Raw genomic sequence first — 16,071 nt, 5'->3', positions numbered from 1 at the left:
AAGTAATAAGATCAGCAAGAAGAAACTACAGGGGTACATCATGTATACCCAGAAGATTCATTATAACTTGTCCTATGCCAGGTACCCATTGATTCAACGGGACAGATAAAAATGATTATTAGTAGAAGAATATGTGTGAGGACGTCACAGTAATAAAATAGGGTGCAAGCTATAGCAATGTCAACATATGCACTTCACAGTTTACACTTTTGTCACAATTAAGGTGCCCAAACACATGTGACAGCGGTTGTCTGGGCGCTAGTTTGGTGAACAGCTATCTACTATCAATATAAACCGTTGCCACCAGAATTACAAATCAAATATCACATTGTCCTCTAGGAAAATGGTTCAAAATTGTTTCCATATAATATCTCATTCTGTATGAACAAACAAAGCAGTTAAGTACTGTATATATTTCACACTTAGTACTTTTCATGTATAAATGGGGCCTACCCAGTATAGAAGCTAGGTAACAGGAATAGAAACCATTATCCTTATTAATTAGATCATAAAAATTAACCCAGCACATAATACAAACAGACTGCCCTATTCGGAGCACATAACACAAAACAGACTGCCCTATATCAGAGGGCAGAACAATGTTCATTGTTTTTAACATGTATTGAGTAGAGTTGAGCGAAACAGGTCGGTCAGATTAAAAAGTCGCCGACTTTCGCCAAAGTCAGGTTTCATGAAACGAAACCCGACCACAGTGTGAAGTTGGCCATGTGGTCGGCGGCCAAGCGCCAAAGTCGGGTTTCGCCGAATGCTTGCACGTGACTTTTCAATGAGAGAAGCGTAGCGGGAGCGTAGCTGGAGTGGGAGTGGGAGAGAGAGAGAGGGAGAAGAGAGAGAGAGAGATTTCGCCGCCTCTAGGGTTAAAATTCATGCCAGGTGAGTTTACAGTCCACTCACTGCCGACTTTTCTCCCCATTGACTTGCATTGGGTTTCGTGTTTCACGACTTTTCCCTATAGTCGGCCGATTTCGTTCGACTCGACTTTTGAGAAAGTCGGGTTTCATGAAACCCGACTCGACCCTAAAAAAGCAAAGTCGCTCATCTCTAGTATTGAGCACTTATTCCACCAGGTAGCTGCTTGAAAAAGGCGCTGTGTGAATATATCTTTACTATAGCAGATTCCTATTGCGTATTGTGTTGCAGACTCCTGGGGAGAACTTGTAGAACAAACTCCACACATGGGAACATGGCCTAAGATTTAATAGACACATCAGAACAACTAGTTTTAAGGAAGATTTTCTTTTGTAGTCTTAGACAACGTGAACATGTTGAGTATTTGGTCAGTTTTTTACCTCAGTATTTGTAAGCCAAAACCAGGAGTGGGTGATAAATTAAGAAGTGGTGACGTGTTTCTATTATACTTTTCCTCTGATTGTTCCTCTCCTGGTTTCATCTTACAAATACTGAGGTAAAATACTGACCATATACTGAATGTGTGAATGTGGCCTTATAGATATGGTGTAAGATTTCACAAACACATATTCTCGTAAAATGTACAATATGAGGATATAGTTCTAGTTAGTCATAGAGTAGTTAAGCATTTTATTGCTTTCATAAAAAAATTGTTAAAAACAGAAGTAGCTCCTTTAAGGAAGCGGCTCAAATCATTTCTAGCTATTGTGTAAATACAATATATTTTATATCTTTACCCTTTGTCTGTCCTTCCAAGTCTTCTGTAAGTTCTTATCTTTTTTTTCTACCTCACTGTATGTGACAAACAGTATGAATAAAATGTGGAGAGAATGAGTCTATATTGTGGTTCTCACTTGGGCCTCATTCAGACTTCCGTGTTTCACATACCGTATATACTTGTGTATAAGCCGACCCGTGTATAAGCTGATCCCCCTAATTTTGTCACAAAAAACTGGGAAAACTTACTGACTCGTGTATAAGCCTAGGGTGCACAGTGAGTGGCCCCAGTTTTGCTGCACAGTGAGTGGCTCCAGATAATGCTACACAGTGAGTGGCCCCAGATAATGCTGCACAGTGAGGGGCCCCAGTTTTGCTGCACAGTGTGTGGCCCCAGATAATGCTGCACAGTGACAGTGTGTGGCCCAGATAATGCTGCACAGTGTGTGGCCCCAGATAATGCTGCACAGTGTGTGGCCCCAGATAATGCTGCACAGTGTGTGGCCCCAGATAATGCTGCACAGTGTGTGGCCCCAGATAATGCTGCACAGTGAGTGGCCCCAGATAATGCTGCAGTGTGTGGCCCCAGATAATGCTGCACAGTGAGTGGCCCCAGATAATTCTGCACAGTGAGTGGCCCCAGTTTTGCTGCACAGTGTGTGGCCCCAGATGATGCTGTACAGTGAGTGGCCCCAGATAATGCTGCACAGTGAGTGGCCCCAGATAATGCTACACAGTGAGTTGCCCCAGTTTTGCTGCACAGGGAGTGGCCCCAGATAATGCTGCACAGTGTGTGGCCCCAGATAATGCTGCACAGTGTGTGGCCCCAGATAATGCTGCACAGTGTGTGGCCCTAGATAATGCTGCACAGTGAGTGGCCCCAGATAATGCTGCACAGTGAGTGGCCCCAGATAATGCTGCACAGTGAGTGGCCCCAGTTTTGCTGCACAGTGTGTGGCCCCAGATAATGCTGCACAGTGAGTGGCCCGAGATAATGCTGCACAGTGAGTGGCCCCAGATAATGCTGCACAGTGAGTGGCCCCAGATAATGCTACACAGTGAGTGGCCCCAGTTTTGCTGCACAGTGAGTGGCCCCAGATAATGCTGCACAGTGTGTGGCCCCAGATAATGCTGCACAGTGTGTGGCCCTAGATAATGCTGCACAGTGTGTGGTCCCAGATAATGCTGCACAGTGTGTGACCCCAGATAATGCTGCACAGTGTGTGGCCCCAGATAATGCTGCACAGTGAGTGGCCCCAAATAATGCTGCACAGTGAGTGGCCCCAGATAATGCTGCACAGTGAGTGACCCCAGATAATGCTGCACAGTGAGTGGCCCCAGATAATGCTGCTCAGTGAGTGGCCACAGATAATGCTGCTCAGTGAGTGGCCCCAGATAATGCTGCACAGTGTGTGACCCCAGATAATGCTGCAGTGTGTGGCCCCAGATAATGCTGCACAGTGAGTGGCCCCAGATAATGATACACAGTGAGTGGCCCCAGATAATGCTGCACAGTGAGTGGCCCCAGATAATGCTGCACAGTGAGTGGCTCCAGATAATGCTGCACAGTGACTGGCCCCAGATAATGCTGCACAGTGAGTGGCCCCAGATAATGCTGCACAGTGTGTGGCCCCAGATAATGCTGCACAGTGAGTGGCCCCAGATAATGCTGCACAGTGAGTGGCCCCAGATAATGCTGCAAAGTGTGTGGCCCCAGATAATGCTGCAGTGTGTGGCCCCAGATAATGCTGCACAGTGAGTGGCCCCAGATAATGCTGCACAGTGAGTGGCCCCAGTTTTGCTGCACAGTGTGTGGCCCCAGATAATGCTGCAGAGTGAGTGGCCCCAGATAATGCTGCACAGTGAGTGGCCCCAGATAATGCTGCACAGTGAGTGACCCAGATAATGCTACACAGTGAGTGGCCCCAGTTTTGCTGCACAATGAGTGGCCCCAGATAATGCTGCACAGTGTGTGGCCCCAGATAATGCTGCACAGTGTGTGGTCCCAGATAATGCTGCACAGTGTGTGGCCCTAGATAATGCTGCCCAGTGTGTGATCCCAGATAATGCTGCACAGTGTGTGGCTCCAGATAATGCTGCACAGTGTGTGGCCCCAGATAATGCTGCACAGTGTGTGGCCCCAGATAATGCTGCACTGTGAGTGGCCCCAGATAATGCTGCACAGTGAGTGGCCCCAGATAATGCTGCAGTGTGTGGCCCCAGATAATGCTGCACAGTGAGTGGCCCCAGTTTTGCTGCACAATGTGTGGCCCCAGATAATGCTGCACAGTGTGTGGCCCCAGATAATGCTGCACAGTGTGTGGCCCCAGATAATGCTGCACAGTAAGTGGCCCCAGATAATGCTGCACAGTGAGTGGCCCCAGATAATGCTGCACAGTGTGTGGCCCCAGATAATGCTGCAGTGTGTGGCCCCAGATAATGCTGCACAGTGAGTGGTCCCAGATAATGCTGCACAGTGAGTGGCCCCAGTTTTGCTGCACAGTGTGTGGCCCCAGATAATGCTGCAGAGTGAGTGGCCCCAGATAATGCTGCACAGTGAGTGGCCCCAGATAATGCTGCACAGTGAGTGACCCAGATAATGCTACACAGTGAGTGACCCCAGTTTTGCTGCACAATGAGTGGCCCCAGATAATGCTGCACAGTGTGTGGCCCCAGATAATGCTGCACAGTGTGTGGTCCCAGATAATGCTGCACAGTGTGTGGCCCTAGATAATGCTGCCCAGTGTGTGATCCCAGATAATGCTGCACAGTGTGTGGCTCCAGATAATGCTGCACAGTGTGTGGCCCCAGATAATGCTGCACAGTGTGTGGCCCCAGATAATGCTGCACAGTGAGTGGCCCCAGATAATGCTGCACAGTGAGTGGCCCCAGATAATGCTGCAGTGTGTGGCCCCAGATAAGGCTGCACAGTGAGTGGCCCCAGATAATGCTGCACAGTGAGTGGCCCCAGTTTTGCTGCACAATGTGTGGCCCCAGATAATGCTGCACAGTGTGTGGCCCCAGATAATGCTGCACAGTGTGTGACCCCAGATAATGCTGCACAGTGAGTGGCCCCAGATAATGCTGCACAGTGAGTGGCCCCAGATAATGCTGCAGTGTGTGGCCCCAGATAATGCTGCACAGTGAGTGGCCCCAGATAATGCTGCACAGTGAGTGGCCCCAGTTTTGCTGCACAGTGTGTGGCCCCAGATAATGCTGCACAGTGAGTGGCCCCAGATAATGCTGCACAGTGAGTGGCCCCAGATAATGCTGCACAGTGAGTGACCCAGATAATGCTACACAGTGAGTGGCCCCAGTTTTGCTGCACAATGAGTGGCCCCAGATAATGCTGCACAGTGTGTGGCCCCAGATAATGCTGCACAGTGTGTGGTCCCAGATAATGCTGCACAGTGTGTGGCCCTAGATAATGCTGCACAGTGTGTGGTCCCAGATAATGCTGCACAGTGTGTGGCCCCAGATAATGCTGCACAGTGTGTGGCCCCAGATAATGCTGCACAGTGAGTGGCCCCAGATAATGCTGCACAGTGAGTGGCCCCAGATAATGCTGCACAGTGAGTGGCCCCAGATAATGCTGCAGTGTGTGGCCCCAGATAATGCTGCACAGTGAGTGGCCCCAGATAATGCTGCACAGTGAGTGGCCCCAGATAATGCTGCACAGTGAGTGGCCCCAGATAATGCTGCACAGTGAGTGGCCCCAGTTTTGCTGCACAGTGTGTGGCCCCAGATAATGCTGCACAGTGAGTGGCCCCAGATAATGCTGCACAGTGAGTGGCCCCAGATAATGCTGCACAGTGAGTGGCCCCAGATAATGCTACACAGTGAGTGGCCCCAGATAATGCTGCACAGTGAGTGGCCCCAGATAATGCTGCACAGTGAGTGGCCCCAGATAATGCTACACAGTGAGTGGCCCCAGATAATGCTACCCAGTGAGTGGCCCCAGATAATGCTGCACAGTGAGTGGCCCCAGATAATGCTGCACAGTGAGTGGCCCCAGATAATGCTGCATAGTGAGTGGCCCCAGATAATGCTGCACAGTGAGTGGCCCCAGATAATGCTACACAGTGAGTGGCCCCAGATAATGCTGCACAGTGAGTGGCCCCAGATAATGCTGCACAGTGAGTGGCCCCAGATAATGCTGCACAGTGAGTGGCCCCAGATAATGCTACACAGTGAGTGGCCCCAGATAATGCTGCACAGTGTGTGGTCCCAGATAATGCTGCACAGTGTGTGGCCCCAGATAATGCTGCACAGTGTGTGGTCCCAGATAATGCTGCACAGTGTGTGGCCCCAGATAATGCTGCACAGTGTGTGGCCCCAGATAATGCTGCACAGTGAGTGGCCCCAGATAATGCTGCTCAGTGAGTGGCCCCAGATAATGCTGCAGTGTGTGGCCCCAGATAATGCTGCACAGTGAGTGGCCCCAGATAATGCTGCACAGTGAGTGGCCCCAGATAATGCTGCACAGTGTGTGGCCCCAGATAATGCTGCACAGTGTGTGGCCCCAGATAATGCTGCACAGTGAGTGGCCCCAGATAATGCTGCACAGTGAGTGGCCCTAGTTTTGCTGCACAGTGTGTGGCCCCAGATAATGAGGACAGTGAGTGGCCCCATCATGTTGCTGCTGCTGCCGTTGCCCCGTTACAAAAAACAAAACAAAACTGTATACTCACCTCCTGCTGCCCGCTGCTCATCAGCATTGCCGGCTCTGGAACGGGGACAGGTGAATATGGCTCCCCCCATTCATACTCATCCCCACCTGGCACTCGTCTCTGCAGCGCAGCCCCTGCTTGTTCCATGTTCTCGGTGCCGCTGTGCTTTTCCTGCTTCAGCGGTCACGCGGTACCGCTCATTAAAGTCATAAATATGCGCATATTCATGAGTTTAATGAGCGGTACCACGTGACCGCTGAAGCAGGAAGAGCAGGGGCGCTGAGAACCCGGAGCAAGCAGGGGGGCTGCAGAGACAAGCCAGGAGGGGGTGAGTATGATCTCTGACACCCCCGATCCCCCTCCCCCGCCGACTCCCCGGTATATGACTCGTGGATAAGCTGAGAAGGGGACTTTCAGCCCAAAAAAATGGGCTGAAAATCTCGGCTTATACACAAGTATATACGGTATGTCTTCATGTTTTTCACAGACAGAACTTGTATATTTACCTATTCTAACTTACTAGCTTGTTCACGTGTCAGTTTTTTAATTTTTTGAAGACAGACTGATAAAGATAAAAAAGGCAGGTCTGATTTTAATCCAATTTGTGGGTCAAAGGCCAGGGTCAGACATGTGAGAAACTCGCATGAGTCTTGCATGTCAATACCCGGCACTGCTGCCAGCACTTGGACAGGAGCATGCAGCGGCATGTATTTCTTTGCAGCCACATGCTCCGGTCCCGAGTGCCGGCGGCAGTGCTGGGTATTGACATACAGTTAGGTCCATATATATTTGGACAGAGACAACATTTTTCTAATTTTGGTTCTAAACATTCTGTAAAACATGGCGGAGGCAGTGTGATGGCTTGGGCATGCATGGCTGCCAGTGGCACTGGGTCACTAGTGTTTATTGATGATGTGACACAGGACAGAAGCAGCCGAATGAATTCTGAGGTATTCAGAGCCATACTGTGTGCTCGGATCCAGCCAAATGCAGCCAAACTGATTGGTCGTCGTTTCGTAATACAGATGGACAATGACCCAAAACATAAAGCCAAAGCAACCCAGGAGTTTATTAAAGCAAAGAAGTGGAATATTCTTGAATGGCCAAGTCAGTCACCTGATCTCAACCCAATTGAGCATGCATTTCACTTGTTAAAGACTAAACTTCAGACAGAAAGGCCCACAAACAGCAACTGAAAACCTGAAAACCACCGCAGTGAAGGCCTGGCAGAGCATCAAAAAGGAGGAAACACAGCGTCTAGTGATGTCCATGACTTCAAGACTTCAGGCAGTCATTGCCAACAAAGGGTTTTCAACCAAGTACTAGAAATGAACATTTTATTTACAATTATTTAATCTGTCCAATTACTTTTGGTCCCTCTAAAAACAGGGTGGAGCTGAAACTCCTAAACCCTTCATCCAATTTTAATGTGGATACCCTCAAATGAAAGCTGAAAGTCTGAAATTCAACTGCATCTGAATTGTTTTGTTTAAAATTCATTGTGGTAATGTCTAGAACCAAAATTAGAAAAATGTTGTCTCTGTCCAAGTATATATGGACCTCAAGCCCCCGTTACACACTGCGATATTGCTAGCAATATCGCTGTAAAGTCACCGATTTTGTGACGTTGCAGCGATATTGCTAGCTATATCGCTGCATGTGATACTTACCTCCGACCAGCTCCCCCGCTGCTCATTGTTGGTCGCGCGAGAAGGTCCTGGATCATTTCTCGTCGGACACTTCCTGCTGCGCTTCCTGTGGCGCCGACGAGCGATGCATAGACGCGGGCGGGAGGACGTCAGGATCGCCGTGTCTGACAGGTAAGTAGCGACCCCCGACCCCAGCGATGTCACTGGTGAGATCTGCCTGTGTGGCAGCTCACTAGTGACCACTTAGCGATGCACCAGCGATCCATATCGTTGTCGGGATCGCTGGTGCGTCTCTATGTGTAACGGTACCCTAACTGTACGAGACTCATGTGAGTTTCTTGCATGTCTGACCCCGGCCAAACTCTGCTACTCAAATGAGTAGGTTCATGATCAAAATGGACATCACTCGGATGTCATCTATGCTTCATCTGAATGCTGTTTGTTTTTTCCTGTTTAGTGGGTAGGAGAAGCTTGGATTTTTTTGTTTGCACACAAGAAAAACATATGCTACACTGATTGTAAAAACCGACGCACACCAAAAATGGATTAAATCAATCTAGCAACTGATAAAAAAACATATTTACTTAGATACTAAGAAATGGTTATCTGTGGCCTTCGGTTTATGTTCATTCCATAATCATTAGATCATTCTCATTTCTTTCCTTTTCTTTTCTTCCTTCCTTCTGTATTGAAATAGCTATGTGTCTACAGAACTTCATTTGCCAAATATATGAAAAAAATGAGAAAAAATAAGCACACAATACCTGAATTCAAAGGTTTTGCACATACAAAACACCTGGTCCTTAAAAGGTCTTAACATCAGGTAAATGCAGCCTCAAATGAACAATAACAATGTTCTTTACAACATTTCTTAAAGGGAATATCCAGGATTTTACAAAAAGCAAAAATGTATCTAAGCACTAACAGGCAGGTAATTGCAGCTTCCCTGCCTCTTGTGTGCAGCGCCGTTCTTCCCCGGCACAGAGCAGTTACAGACCGCTCCTGTGGGGGATACAGAAGCCTCTCTTAATGTCATATCTACAGAGTGGAGACTTATTTTCGGGTCTGCTCTGTTGACGGGGTGGGACTGCGTAGGTCATTCTGATTGACAACCGTATCTGCGCTGCCTAACTAGGGGAGCCGGCTGTCAATCAGAATGACCTCAGAAGTCCCACCCTGTCACGTCAGCAGAGGCATCTGAATCCCCAGCAGAAGCAGTCTGTGACCACTCTGTGCCGTTGAAGAACGGCGCTGTGCACCATAGGCGGTTAAGTTTCAGTTACCTGCCTATTAGTGTGAAGATAAATTTTTTGCTTGACTTTTGGATAGGGGACGGATCCCCACTCCATCTTAGGACAACCATAACTACAGTAAACCTAGGCACTAGAATAAATACACATGCTATTTTGGTTGTCAAACTGGCCACAGCTTTATTTAAATCACAAGATTAAAACAACCACAGTAGGAGTCAGGTGAAGTGCTTGTACATTGAGATTCACAAGTACTGTGATACCCCCAGCTGTCTGACATATAGCACCAGGACAGACAGCCATAAAAGGGGTGGCACGCACTGGCTTGCCATTCAAGCATAGCCAGTAAACTTTCAGGGCACCAATAACCCTATTATCCTCACTCCTGTGCTTAGCCACTGTGCCCGCCCCTGATTGACATTACCATTACAACATCCTTGAGGCTGGCCACCAAAGCCTAGCCTGTTCACCACTATGAGGTTTTTACCTGCTCTATTACTTAAAATGAGTCCACCTTAACTTGTTTTCAACTTTCACCCGACTCTTAAACGGCAAAGATGTGACGGGTTATCAATTCCAAGTCACATTTTTTTTTACACTTTTTTATAAATCACTTTTGTAAACTTATAAACTGAAAGTCCCTGCAAAAGCATTAAGGGAAGTAAACTTGTCAAACCTCTGACTCACAAAGAGTCATCCTACAGCGCTCAGGAGAGGAAAAACCCCCTGTGGAGGAAACCTCTAGGCAACTATGGTTGAAGGATTGCCCTTCCCTTGGGCTTAGAAGGTTAATGCCAATGTTAACTCTTTATAATCATGATAAAATTGGACCTGGTAAAACATATACAATAGCAAATTCAGAACAAAAAAAATACAATAAAGCATTCATCATTATACAAATAATAATTAAAATGTTTTAGGACCGTGATTATAACAGGGCAGGAGGGCGGGTGATGTCTTCTCCATTTCATCTTTTGAAATAAAGAGGTAGAAAGAAAATTTACCTCCTCTATATAAACCCCCACCCCCCTCACAGAGAGAGACCAGCCCCCGCCATCCTCACAAAAGAGACAGACTTACCGCACCTAAATAAGCCCCACCCTCCTCACAGTGGCACACCAGGCACAAACTCTTGCTTAAAATCAACACCACTATACACACAAAACTGCAGGAGTTAAAAGATCTGCCCATCCCAAAAGTCATGCCCTCCTGCGCTTATAGCTCCTGTGGTTTCTTTTCGTAAAGTCCTGGATACACCCTGTAAGTTGATTGAGGTTTGTGGACAATAGCTCTGCTAAGGTCTCACCAAAACATGTCAATTGAGTAGATATCTGGACTCTGGGTCATTGCAACACCTTGATTCTTGTTGGCAGCAGATTAATATCTATACTGTCCCGCCATTTAACAGTGAATATATATTTATTCAGGAACAAAGATAACACAGCTTACAACTGGCATTTCTTATAGCTTAGGATCTTAGCTTCTTGTCTGTCAGCTTGCAAAGTTAAAATAAAGTGTCCTCCAGCTACACACACAGTGAGTGAACAGGTGCTTCCTGTTGTTTTGTTGTTTTCTTTTTTTAACAGAGTTTTATTGGCAATATAATACTATTTCTGGAGACAGAAACTCATGTCTATTAAACAGCAGCTAATAGTACTTGATGCAATATATACAATAATATGCATTATTCCAACACCTCCACTAAACAACTACTTATCCTGTTGGTCCCATAGTGGTTCTGAATTCTTCAAGTTTGGCTCTTGGAAGTGGCTTTATCAAAACATTAGCTATCATCTGGTCAGTCTCGCAACAACAAACTCAATTATGCCATGTTCTTTCAACTCACGCAAGTGATGATGTTTAATGTCAATGGGTTTGGTTCTCACATTGATTGTCTCACTGCATGCAAGTTTAATGTATCCATGGTTGTCTTCATAAATCACCATCGGCTGAATTGATTGATTTCCAAGATTGCCTAACAATTGGTTTAACCAAATTACCTATTGATTTGTGTGGACTGCAGACACATATTAGACTTCTGTAGATGACAAGGCTACAGACACCTGTTTTCTGCTAAACCAAGAAACTGAACTTCCTCCAAGCTTTAACAAATAGCCACTTGTCAATTTATGATCACTTAAGTCACCAGCCCTGTCTGCATCCACATAGCCTGTGAGTTTTAGATCTCCTGTTGCAGATATCCTTAAATTTGTCTTGAGTCTCTTTCAAATCTCAAAGAACTCTCTTAACTGTATGCCAGTCCTTTTGGTGCAGTTTTTCCACATATCTGCAGAGAATTCCAATTTTTGCTGTAATGTCAAGTCATAGGTGTTATGTATAGAAGTTCCCCCCCACTGCCTGACTGTATTTCTCATTGCTAGGTAACAGATCATCTTCTCCTTCCAACTTTAAGTAGCATGGTTCCTTTGGCCTTTGCCATTCCACTTTAGAAAAAATGTCCACAAGACAAGAGAGAGAAAAAACGTTTGTGAATATGTAATCCCTTAAAATATTAATTTTATTCTGATTCCTATATATCTCTAACGTATCCTTCAGACAAACAAATACCTAAATGGTCTCTAGAAGCATCCTAGACTGATCCTACCTGATTGCGAAGGTTGGCACCCTAAGGCTGTGTGCACACGCTGTGGATTAGGTGCGGATTCATCCGCGCGGATTTTGTAAAATCCGCAGGTGAAACCGCAGGTCAAAATACCTGCGGTTTTACCTGCGGATTGCTCTGCGGTTTTTCATCTCCTCATTGGAGGAGATGGCAAACCGCAGGGGAATCCGCAGAAAGAATTGACATGTCAATTCTTTCTACGGATTGAAAACCGCAGATAATCCGCGCGGAAAATTCCACACCATCTGCACTGCGGTTTTTGATTCCCATAGGGAATCATGCTACTGTACACCGCAGCAAAAACTGCTGCGGGTCTGCAGCGGCCAAAACCGCTGCGGAACCGCAGCAAAATCCGCAGCGTGTGCACACAGCCTCAAAGGTATGAGATGTGGGGCCCCCACTCGTCGGCAGCTGACCCTGTCTTCCCTAGCTGTCCCTGTTGTAAGCAGGTGGGAAAAGAAAGGTTAAAAAGTGATGAAAACACAATATAAAAATGTGAAAAACCTTATCTATAAGGTATAATAGCTTATCGGAAAAAAGGATATTGGATGTTTAGGAAGATAATAATATCACTCTCATAGGGAATGGATGATATTGTCACGCCGCCTGTCACACCGCTCCCACCTGGGGGCAGGACCCCAGGTTCGTCCTCACCACTTCCGGTGCCGCGGCCGCTCCGAGGGTCCCGTCGGGTGCGAACGCGCACCTCTCGCTCCTAGCTCCGTGGTTGCGCTATGTTCCATTGTGCACGCGCGCTCTCCTCTGCTCTGTCTCCAGGCTTGTCCTCTCTATGGTATTGGAGGACTTGACCCGGAAGTCCTAGTGATCATGTGCTATATCAGGCTACCTCTTCCTATGGAAGGTGCCTGATTATTGTTGTGCTTCCTGGCTTGGTCTTCCTTGTCTGGCTGTGCGTTGTATTCGGGTCCTCTGCCTCGCACTCAGTTGTGCCTCCTGGCACACACTCTGATTCTGTCCTCTGCCTTGCCCTCAGTTGTGCCTCCTGGCACTCGCTCTGATTCTGTCCTCTGCTTTGCACTCATTTGTGCCTCCTGGCCCTCGCTCTGATTCTGTCCTCTGCCCTGTGCTCGGTTGTGCCTCCTGGCACATGCTCTGATACTACACTTTGCTCTATGCTCAGTTGTGCCTCCTGGCACACTTTCTGCCTAGCCTTGCACTCTGGCGTGCTTCCCTGCACGTGCTCCGTTTAACTCTGTACTCAGGTGTGCTCCTTAGCACGCACCCTGCTTTGCTCGCTCCCAGGCATGCTTGTCTGTGCACACCATACGTGCTCTCGTGTAACCACCTTGCACGTTCCTGCAGACACACTCACTCGTGTCTCCTGTGAGCCGGCCACCTGGTGCCAGCAGTCGTGGTACCTTACCCCCTGGGGCTTGCCCCTGACACTCCCCTGTACAGGGGGTGGTCCTCACTAGGCCAGCTCGCCCTGGAAGGGTTGGTGCCTCGACCCAGAGGGCCCACTCCAAGAGTCGTCACAGATATCTCCCTTGTAGGTACGGCACGGTGGCTCAGTGGTTAGCTGAGGGTCCTGGGTTCGAATCCCACCAAGGACAACATCTGCGAGGAGTTTGTATGTTCTCCTCGTGTTTGCGTGGGTTTCCTCCGGGCACTCCGGTTTCCTCCCTCATTCTAAAGACATACTAATAGGGAATTTAGATGGTGAGCCCCATTGGGGACAGTGATGATGATGTGTGCAAACTGTAAAGCGCTGCGGAATATGTTAGCGCTATATAAAAATAAAGATTATTATTATTTATTATTAGGTATTCATTAGGAGCTGAAAGATAAGTGAAAGCTGAACTTCCAGATGGCTATGATTTATCCTAGGGCTGAATCTGTCTAGCAGTGGAGGTTATCGAGATGTGGCGCCCCTACTTGTCGACACCTCTACCTACCTTTTCCTACTAACACATTTGTAGGAAATAAGGATGAATGGGAAGACAGGTAAGATAAAAAAAACTACAGCTGGTTAGTCCTTATAAAGAGACCCCAAATACATATAAAGATATAGAAGTCCAAGAGAATATATAATTGTCTAAAAGAGTCATAGTGAATGAGAGGGAGTTATCATGGAGGTCAGCAGCCATATTGATTCAGAGTTGAGTTGATTATTGCATTTTGATTTAGTAGAAAGCTTCTATCTTCTACTCATTGGACCTGGATTCCTAGATATTTCATATTTCCAAGGTATTTTGTCTCAAAATGCTGATTCAGAATTTTAGTCATCTTTGCAATTTCTGTTTCCTTTTGATGAACCATAATCACATCGTCCACATATAAAAGCATATACATCCACTTTCCTTTTGTACATTTTGTGGATAAACATGGACCAGATTGACCTGTTTTAAATCCTTCTTCCAATAAGATTTTGTTTATTTTGGTGTTCCATGCTCTTGCTAATTTCTTAAGATCATAGAGAGATTTTTTTAGTTTGCACATGAGGTTCTCTTTACTCTCTTCGATATAACCCTCAGGTTGAATCATGTACAAGTCATCTCCAATGTCACCATTTTAAAAGGCAGTTTTAATGTCCAAATGTCTGACAAACATCTTTTGTACAGTACATATAGCCATTACAGTCCTGAAAGTGGTCTTCTTAGCAACTGGATAAAATGTGGCATCATAATCTTCACAATATTTCTGAGAATATCCTTTTGCGACTAATCTTGGTTCAAATCTGTGAACCCTGCCTTTACAGTCATACTTGGTCTTATAAATCCATTTACGTTTGATTGCTTTCTTACCTTGTGGTAGTTTGGTGAGTTTCCAAGTTTGAAGTTGAAGAAGGGACTTCATTTTCTCATTAGCAGCATTAATCCACTTCAGATTTTCATGGAAAAGTAGTTGTTGCATCTCATCTCATGACTGTGGATCTGACTCAGGTAGTGTTTTGACAAAGTAGGATAGATGCTTAGCTGGTATACCCTTGTTTGATCCTGATGATTTCCTGACTTCAGGTTCACCTGATTTTTCTGTTGCTTTCTCAGTTGTTGAATACCCTAGCCAAACTTCTGCATTCTTTTTCTAGTTATTTTGAAATTGTGACTGAAATTGCTGCTTCAGAAGAACTACAGATATGATGTCATGAAATCTGAGAGACACGAAGTTCACATCAATCATTACATCTCTGCTTATTGTGACCATGTTTGTTTCTGGGTGCAGGATTCTATATCCTTTTTGGGTTTCACTGTAGCCCACTAGGATACTTTCTTTTGCATGAAAATCTCACTTGGTACATTTTTTTTAATATGTACATTTAGTTTACTTCTTAATATTTTTATGTGTTGAAGTTCAGGTTTGTTGTTGTTTCATTGCTCAAATGGTGTTTTCTCAGTAGCATTAGCTGGTAGTCTGTTTTATAGATAGCAAGCTGTCATAATTGCTTCACCCCAAAATCTGCAACAAATATCATACTTCTTCCACTTTCACAAAGTGTTCGGTTTCTTCTTTCAGCTCCACCATTTTGCTCAGGGTTATATGGGCGGGCCCACCTCACCATACCTCTGCAGCATAAAGGTAATATTACCATCACCATATATCGTTCTTTTCATGGCATACTATGAAGCCGTTTATTCATGTGAGCACTTGCTCCTTTCAGCCTAAAATGCATATGCAATATAGGCTATTCATTGCTGCGGTGTGGATGGGTGGAGAGTGAGCCCGATTTGATGTGTGATCATTGGGTGGTTGCATTTATCCCCCCTCTCTTCCAATATTCCTGGTTGTTCACTTTTATATTTGCAAATTTAATAAAGTAAATATTTTATGGGACGTTCTGACTGCGCTTTTGTTTGGTGCTTATCTGCATACTGCAGTTTGTCCTAATAAGTCCAAAATTACATGGATATACATGTGTGGAGTAATTGATCAATTCTTTTCCACTCTGATCCATATGGTCTTTCTTTCTCATGTATAATGCGTGCCACAATTCTGTTATGCTGTATGCTGTTTTGCGTATTGTAGATGTGATACTTTGTGGCATTTGCTCAGTAATGGCTTTCTTCTGGCGACTCGACCATGGAGCCGATTTGACTTCAAGTGCCTTCTTATTGTGCATCTTGAAACTGCCACACCGCTAGTTTTCAGAGAGTCCAGTATTTCAGCTGATGTTATTTATGGGTTTTTCTTTGCATCCTGAACTATTTTTCAGGTAGTTGAGGACAAAGTTTTTGTTGGTCTATCTGACCGTGCTTTTGTTTTTACAGAGCACC

General features: G+C 46.0%; 1 protein-coding gene across 2 annotated transcripts in view; it reads right to left on the bottom strand.

Annotated features, from left to right (window-relative positions):
- Window positions 1-16,071, bottom strand: part of MFSD4A (major facilitator superfamily domain containing 4A) — a 182,866-nt gene that overhangs the window by 106,774 nt on the left and 60,021 nt on the right. The gene's annotated exons all lie outside the window — the stretch shown is intronic.

The sequence above is a fragment of the Dendrobates tinctorius genome, unplaced genomic scaffold (assembly GCF_039654945.1).
Source record: "Dendrobates tinctorius isolate UK_male_01 unplaced genomic scaffold, ASM3965494v1 ptg000098l, whole genome shotgun sequence".
In the NCBI taxonomy this organism is placed as follows: Eukaryota; Metazoa; Chordata; class Amphibia; order Anura; family Dendrobatidae; genus Dendrobates; species Dendrobates tinctorius.
The sequence above is the reverse complement of the archived record's forward strand: the minus strand, read 5'-3'. Positions and strand labels throughout refer to the sequence as shown.